The 7,350-nt window shown below is 60.0% G+C and overlaps 1 protein-coding gene across 3 annotated transcripts in view; it reads right to left on the reverse strand.

The window, feature by feature from the left end:
• The window catches only part of Nfatc2 (nuclear factor of activated T cells 2), a 102,256-nt gene that overhangs the window by 76,627 nt on the left and 18,279 nt on the right, over positions 1-7,350 (reverse strand). The window lies entirely within an intron of this gene.

The following is a 7,350-nucleotide window of genomic DNA, read 5'->3' on the forward strand; positions in this document are numbered from 1 at the left end:
TGCACACACGCAAGCCCACCCATGTGTGTGTGGCTCTGAGGATCAGTGTGGCACACAGTAAGTGCTCAATAAAGGCTCTCGCTCCTCCTCATTGCTACAAAGCTTGCTATTCCCCCTGGGAAGCCGTGGGTATAGAAAGAGGGCAGGAAAGAGCTCGGGGTGCAGGCAGTCCAGCTCTCAGGAGAACACCCCAGGGGGACACGGTGACCCTCCTGTCCTCGGGAGGAGAGGGTCCCTTACTACCTGGGCATCTGTCCACCCCGGGCAGGCGTCCCACTGACCTGGGCCTGGACGGAGCCAGCGACTCTGTCTGAAGCTCTAAGGTGGTGGCAACCTGGACCGGTGCCACAGTCACCGGGAAATCTGGCTGAGCCACTTCCCTGAAAGGCAGGACAGGGTCCAGGGGACAAGTCCCTCCACCCTGCTGGCCCCGGCTCAGGCCCCAGGCAGGACGCTCGCCCACTGTCCCGGAGGCACACATTCAGCCAAGCGCCACCCAGAGCAGGCGGCCGTAACCTTGGAGTCCTGGGCCTCGCCTGCACCACTGGCCAAGACCCGCCAGGCTGAGCCACACCAGGCTCGCCCGCGGGCCCCTGCTCATACCAGGGGACATATCGGGCACCCACCTAGGTACGTGGTGAGGGAGGGACAAGGTTCTGCCCATGGAGACCTGAGATGAGCCCCGGCACGCCCAGGTGCCCAGCAGAAACGTCATCAACTCAACCCTCCTGCAGACCCCGGAGGCCGCCCCGAGCCCCCGCAGAGTGGCCGTCCACCCGACACCCAGCAGCTTAGAGAGGCCACGTGAGCACCCAGGCACCGGGCTCAGAAGCACCCAAGTGCGGTCACTGGAGAGCCAGCCCAGTGTCCCCTGCCGCTGTGCCGGGGCTGTGCCTGCTGCTTGCGTCTCTGAATCTCCCTCTTCCTTTCAGGTGGGGCAAGCCCACGAGGCCTGGCTCTCACCTCATCCCGGGGAAGCCCTGGCCCCGTCCTCCTCTGGACCCCAAGACTTTCCTCAGCCGCCACCTTCGAACCTGCCTGGGCTCCCAGGGTGGAGGGTCCCCACTCCCCAGGCCCAGAGCCTGCGAGGGCACAGGGGCTGGAACCCCAAGACAAGTGGGAGGGAGTGACAGGTCGAGGAGCCACTAGGGCAAGGTCACCCTCTGGGGAAAAGGGACATCAGGAAACCCTCTCCCTAGGGACTGAGAGCCCCAACACTGGGCCCAGACTCAGAAGTCCTCAGGTGGCTATGAAAAGGATGGCCACATGCTGTCCCGGATGTTGTGACCACAGACGGGTGCATCCACCTCCTATGAAGTGGCCACATGTGGGAACCAGGCCAGCACAGCCCCCAGATGTTACCCAGTTACTTAGAGGCACCGTGCCGTTAGGGCAGAACACTCCGGGGCCAGAATCCCCGACAGGAGCGGGGGTCCCCCGACACTCAGATAAAACAAAACCAGACGCTGAGCACAGGGGTCACACCTGTGATTCCAGCCACTGGGGAGGCTGAGGCAGGAGGATGGCAAGTTCAAGGCCAGACTCAGCCACTTCGCAAGACCTTATCTCAAAATCAAGAATAAAAAGGGCCGGGGGTGGGGCTGGGGTGGTGGCGGAGCACCCTGGGTTCAATTCCAGCACCTCACAAAACAGACAGAGGAAGGGGCAGGGGCAGGGGGAAGGGCAGGAGACGCCTATCCATGCCGAGACGAAGCCGCGGCTGGGCAGCACGGTCTTCCTACCTGGGGGGGGGCCTGCTGGGTCCTGATGGCTTCCCTTTGCTGACTGCAGGACGGCACATGAGCCCACAGCCCTCGTTTTCAGTCCGAGAGCCCCAGAAGGACCTGGGAAACCAACCTGCTCCCCTAAGTTCAGGGCCCTGGATTCTGCAACCGTCTGAGTTTGGAGCCAAGAAGGAGCATCTCTGCTCGGGGCTGCGGCGTCAGAGCCCAAGCCAACCTCAGGGCCCGGTCGACCCGCAGGAGGGGCCACTGCTCCGGGATCTCATTCAGGCCTCGACCGTCCCTCCTTTTCCCCTGGGGTCAGCACAGACCCCACTCAGCAGGAGGGGCCAGCCTTGCACCTGGGAGGACCTTCTATCAAACACAGGCCTTCGCCCAGACACCTGGACATTCAAGTCAGCAAGGTCCACGCTCGCGTTTCAAAGCGTTTCCCAAAGCAAGCGCCAAGCCCTGCCCAGGCTGGCCCCTGTGCTCGAGGCTGCTATGGAGTGGACAGGGCCTGGGGAGCCTGGAGAGCCCAGGGCTGGTCCAGAGGAGGACCAGGGCTCGCAGCCCGGGACCCCATGTGGCCGCTCTTCTGACGGCCACCGCCAGCTGGAAACCCGACTCTGAAGGACAGATGGACCTTTTCAGTGTCGTGACCCATGTTGCCCTGCGCAGACCAAGACCCTCTGGTGGACAGACCCAAGCCTCAGGCACATTGACCCAGATTTCTCTCATCTGTCCTCTCCTCTGGGAAGCAGATTCCCTAAGGCAGGGTGAGCAGGGGCCCCAGACGCTCAGTGCTCCCACCATGATGGCCTTTCCCCCTCTGCACTGCTCTTATCTCAACAGCAAGGACGACTGCGAGCGTACTGAACACACAGTGTAACCTGTGGCCACCATCACCTCTTTTTTGTATAGTGCTGTCATCCCACTTTACAAGTATAGAGAGGTGAAGCAATCTGCCCAACGTCACACAGCCAATACAGCGGTCAGGATATGAATCCAGGCCATCTGACTCCTTCCCCTTTCTATTAACTTTTTTGTTAATCTGCACACCCCCTCCCCCCCCAACTCAATTATTCCTGTCTGAGTTTCTAGTAGCTGAAGAGTTCCCTGAAGGCAAGAACGGACCTCATACCTCCCCCTTCTCAGGGTACAGAGCTGACGTGTGATAAAGGTGTATTGACTGACTATATGAAGGCTGCTGCCAGACCTGGCCTCCAAGATAGGAGGCCTCTGGGGCAGAGGGGGTGGTCCCACCCACGCTGTTCTCGGCAGCTCAGCTGGGTATGCAGATGGGTTCAAGAGAGAACTGAGAAACGTCGTCCCCAGCCAGGCTTGAGAGGGGCGGGGGCTGCCCCAAGCAGGACTCACACCCAGGTCCCCAACAAGTCACAGCTCTCCAAAAGCCCAACTTCTCTCTGCTGATGCACTTCCCAGGCTGTGTCTGCCCAAGAAGAGGGCGCCAGTCCCCCTGCCGAACCGCGTGGGCCACCCCCTCTGCTGCCCGGCCAGAACCTCCAGAAGCCTCCCCAAAACACCCAAGCAGAGCGGGGGAAGGGCCGCTCTGAAGATGTACATGGGGTGCCCTGGGGCCGGCCTGCCGGGGTCCCCTGTTTGTTCGACACTCTCCCCCCAGGACCCCACCCTGAGGTTCCTCGTGTAAGCCTGAGCTGCACTGAAGACCTGCCTCCAAGCCTGTGCCTGGGCTGGGTGCTCATGCTGGGTGCTCATGCCGGGTGCTCGTGCCAGGTGCTCATGCTGGGTGCTCGTGCTGGGTGCTCGCCCCTCCGCATCTGCCTCCCAGAGGGGCTTGGCCCCACCACCAGGGACAGGAAGGAGCTGGGGACCTGGGGGCTCCTCGGGCATGGTGAACAAGCCTGGCGCCTGTTCAGGGCCGGCCCAGGACCCCCACCTCGCCCAACCCCAAAGCTCTGGTTCAAAGTTAAAGTTAGACACACGCAGAGCGGAGCCCCCAGGGAGCTCGCCGGCCACAATGGTCTCTTTGACAGGGAAACCACAGGGGAACACCCACAGCAGGCTTCTTGATTAAAAAAGGAAAGTGAAAAATAAGAGGGTTTCTTCTTCTTCTTCTTAATCATTAAAACACCAACTTGCGCCCGTTCCATCCAGTCACGCCCCCGGCTGGCCCCGGGCAAGCCCTGGTCACTCTGACCACAGAGACAGGCGTGGGGCAAGCTCAGGCGCGAAGCCCGGCCCCGCGGGTCCCCGTGAATCATTCTCACTTCCTTCCTCAGCAAGCCACCGCCTGCGTCAGCACGCCCAGCACCCGACTCCCAGGGCCCCGCGCAGCCAGGGGCTGGGGAATGGGGCCCCCGAGGGGACCGTATGTGCCACGCGGAGAGCAGGGTCCCCGGCATCTCTCGCACCTCGGACACTTGTCACTTCTTTGTGACACCTCCCGCTGGCCATTTTGAAATATTCGGGGCTCCACTTCCTCATTCGTAAGATAACAGGACCCGACTGGCAGGGCTGCGTGGGCAACACGAGCTGGCCCAGTGACACTCCCCTCCAACTCCTGCTCGCAACCACCCCATCTGGGCTCTGCAGGCTGGGCTGCATCCTGACAGCACTCCACCTCTCTGAGCCTCTGCGAGGTCACCTGCCAGGTGGCGGCAGTTCCCACGGGATGAGGCAACCGGAGCACAGCAAAAGGCGTGGCCCGTGGGAGCTGAGGACCTGGGAGGGGAGTCGGGAGTCAGGCACAACAGTGCTCAACCCATTCCTAAGTCCCCTTCCGGCTCAATCAACGTCTTAAAAGGGAAAAGAAACAGAAAGCTTCAAGTTCAAGTTCAAGTTCAAGTGCCCTGAAAGAGCAGCCTGTAGCTACCACAGTGAAGGCAGTTCACACTGAAGAGAGGCCGGAACTCCCACCTCAGGTCCTCAGGTGAGCAGAGCTGGACGCAGGCACCTCCACCAGGGATTCCAGGTCACAGTGTCCAGCGAGCAGGGGCCAGGAGCACACGGAGCTCGCCTCACCAGGAGCAGAGGCTTCCACAGCTCAGAGAGGAAGAGCACAGAGGCTGAGGCTGCACAGCAAGGTGCAGGCAGAGGAGGAAGCCCGCGATGCCCCCCAACCCCGCCCCGCCATTCTGAGCAGTCGGGCTGGTTAGGGGACTCGAGAGCAGGGAACCCACCCAAAACAAAGGGAAGAGCCCACATGGTGGCACAGACCTGTGATCCCAGCAACTCAGAGGCTGAGGCAGAAGGATGGCAAGTTCAAGGCCAGCCTCAGCAACTTGGGGAGGTCGTAAGAAACTCAGTGAGACTCTGTCTCAAAAATTTAAAAAGGAGTCCGGCAGGTCATGTAAATGAGCAGAACAGCCACTGCAGAGACTGAGGGCTCTGTCCCCAACCTAAAGACACTCAAAAGCAGATTTTTTTCCTCTCTCTCTCTTTTAAGCAATGATACCTCCCGGCTGCTGCTAGCTTGTCTAGCACATCTGTGCAGATGAGCAAGAGAGACCACTTCCTCTGTCCCTTTAGCAGGTAGGTGTCAGAACAGCATCTCAATAAATACCCAAGGGAGACTGGCACCCACATGATCTGCAAGGTACGGCACAACCCAAGCAACTGCACCCAGCGACACACACAGCATTCCCTGGGCCACCAAGGTCCCCTGGCTATACTCTATGGTCTTATAAAAAGGCACAGAGATGTCAAAGCAAAGCTCACGTGGAAACCAGAAACCACACTCAGTGTCAACACCCAACCCCTGTGTTAGGCCCAGCTGGCTCCTTCCTCTGCCGCGATGCTCAAGATGGACACCAAGCAAGCTCCTGCCACAGGCCCTTTACACTGGCTGCTCCCGCTCCTCCAACATTTTTTTTCCCAATATAATGACACTTCTTACTCCCTTCACTACATTCAAAATTCTCTTCAGGGCTCTGTCTGACAGGCAGAGGAAGGACAGGTGGGGGGACGTGGGAGAGCAAGAGTGCGCAGAGGCCTGCTTCACGTCACTCAGGGTCACCAGGTGAGCCCAAGGGTTTACACACATCCCCTGACAGAGGTTCCCCAGGCTGCGTCGGCCAGAGCAGCAAGAAGCCAGCGCCCTGGGGACCAGGAAGGGGCAGCCGCCCAGGTGCCAGGGGAGACCGGGAGCCATGCCCCTCACACCCTCCAGGCCCATCTGCACCTCCCCAGAATTAACCAATGGAGAGAACCAGGGCACCCCGCACCTACAGACTGCTCTCGCACCCCCCCACCCCGCCCTAACGCTCCAACGTGCTGCCGGGAAGCCCGGGCCCAGGTGGGCACCTGCCCCTTGTCCACGTCACACTCCCTGGTGTGAAGACAACCTGGGCTGAGGTCAAGGAAGGTGGGCAGGTGCCACCACCATCCGCACTCAGGTCGGATTGTCCCCACCTGTGCGAGGGAACTCAGCCCCCAGAGGACATCTCCTCAGAGGCCAGGGTGGGTCACCCGGGAGCGTCAACAGCAGCCCAGGGTCGTGACGGTGCACCTGCCCCTAGGTGGCCACTGCACCAAACACCGGGGGGAAGGACGCCAGGTGCAGGGGACACCGCCAGCTGGCACGGACGGGATTTATTTCATGAATATGTCAAAACACTTAAGGTAACACCGAAAGCCCCTGCATCTGGAAAGTCATCTCAGGGTCATTAAAGAGTTCTGGTTCTTGTTTGTGGCCTAAGAAGGTAAGAGTGCGAGCTTCTGAGCGAGGCCACCCAGGGACAGCTCATGGTTCACCCACTTCCTGTGTGGCCGCAGGCTAGTTACCTGACCTTTCTGTGCCTCCAAGCATTGCCTAGGAACGTCAGGAGGACTAGACCCACTCACACGTGGACAGCACGTAAGGCAATGCCCAACCTGACTTGGTAAAGGCCGCTCCCACCCGGGGTCATCTAAATACCCTGTTGTCAGAGTCTCGACTTTGCCAGGAGGGCAGGAGCTGGTGCTGAGCGTCAGGAAACACAGGCTAAAGGAATCTGTCGAGCACAGGTACGCGCTCATACCAGGCAACCAAGGGCGACGGCTGGTTCCCTGTTCGTTTCTCCTGTGTTCAACAAGAAAAAGTAAGAATCCGAATAAAAATGCAGGGAACACAGGCACACAGGAGCGTGCGTACGTATCATATATGCTCACATCTATTTACATATAAAGTGTATGTAACTTATGTGAGTTGGTGTCCGTGCGTGTGTGTGCACATTTGCAAACCCATGCTAGAGTGCTCGGAATCGGCTCCCCCGAGCGCAGGATTTGGGGACCCTCCAGCACATGCAAATGGCTCAGCCAAGGTGCCCCCAAGATGGGCTTTGAAACAGCTCCCTCCTGTTGGGGCTGCACATCCGCGGGCCTCCCGAGGCTATTCCTCACCTGTGGGCACGGATGCTCACCAGCCCCACGTCAGGGCAGTGTGCGCGGGGACAAGGCTGTCACAGGACACCCTCCAGAGAAGACAGTGCTAACACAGGCCTGGCACGGCCTCGCCCTCATCCTTCCTGGCTGGGGGGGGGGGGGGGGGCCAGTGGACATCAACCCTCCCACCCGAGGGACAAAACTCCCTTTTAAAAAAATTGCCTCTCAGAGGGTAACGGGGAAGATGGCGGCGAGGGGAGTGCATTACCCCCCGTGTGCTCTT

This window comes from Marmota marmota, unplaced genomic scaffold, assembly GCF_001458135.2.
Source record: "Marmota marmota marmota unplaced genomic scaffold, marMar, whole genome shotgun sequence".
Classification (NCBI taxonomy): domain Eukaryota; kingdom Metazoa; phylum Chordata; class Mammalia; order Rodentia; family Sciuridae; genus Marmota; species Marmota marmota.